This window comes from Penaeus monodon, chromosome 24 (genome assembly GCF_015228065.2).
Source record: "Penaeus monodon isolate SGIC_2016 chromosome 24, NSTDA_Pmon_1, whole genome shotgun sequence".
NCBI lineage: Eukaryota > Metazoa > Arthropoda > Malacostraca > Decapoda > Penaeidae > Penaeus > Penaeus monodon.
The window spans coordinates 42,888,618-42,889,547 of NC_051409.1; positions in this window are offsets into that span (position 1 = coordinate 42,888,618).

Sequence of the window (930 nt, forward strand, 5' to 3'; positions counted from 1 at the left end):
ATAGGGGACTACGAAAAGCGAAACAGTATAATAGGAGTTTGGTCTTAAGAGATCGCTTACCACTGTACAGAACCATTCAGAGCACGTATGCTGATTTATGATTACAAATAAACAAACGAAATGATATGATGTTCATTCCTGCTTCCATATAATCCAATCTCGGCCTCTCACACGAACTATTCGATTGATGCAGAGGCCTAGCAACAATATGTGTCGCGCCAAAATAACTTGAACAACACACGCAAAGTGCGACCAGGACTGTACACTTGTCAGGAGCTACATAGGGACTGGACTACTCTGGAAGATAGTTAAATGTTATGCTTAAAAAACATTTACCAGTTTATGGGGTCAGAGACTTAGGTTGGCTGCGATGGGGGTTAGTACACGTTGACCGAAAACATACCGGTTCGGTTTTGACCGTGAGAAATTGAGTACCATGCTCATTATAATTCATGTAAACCTATACACGCTTAGGCTTCAACACCTGGTTATGTCCAACGCACCCGATACACTAAGCCACATGGCCTAACAGCTAATGACCGACAAGATCTAGGGGCCGTCGAGTATCACGCTTTTTAAGTCTGAACACTCGGGAAAAGTGCTATAATAGTTGCGGATACCTATTTTACAATTTACAGCCAACGTATTGATCCTAGACGAATAACCATCAACCTATTGAGGATAGATATGGAAAGCACGGAATACACAACTGACACACGAGCCAAAGCGTCTGACATAGGATTGGACGAACGAACTTACATTCGACGTTTTCGCGACCTATGTTTTTGTATGATATCAACACTATACATATGACTGTGAGAATGACTTGTGCATACATCGAGAAATTAGACAAATAGGTATCCTTACACAAGACTACTTTAACACTTATACCATGATCATGTATCTAGCATCAAAGACAGCAAATATGAC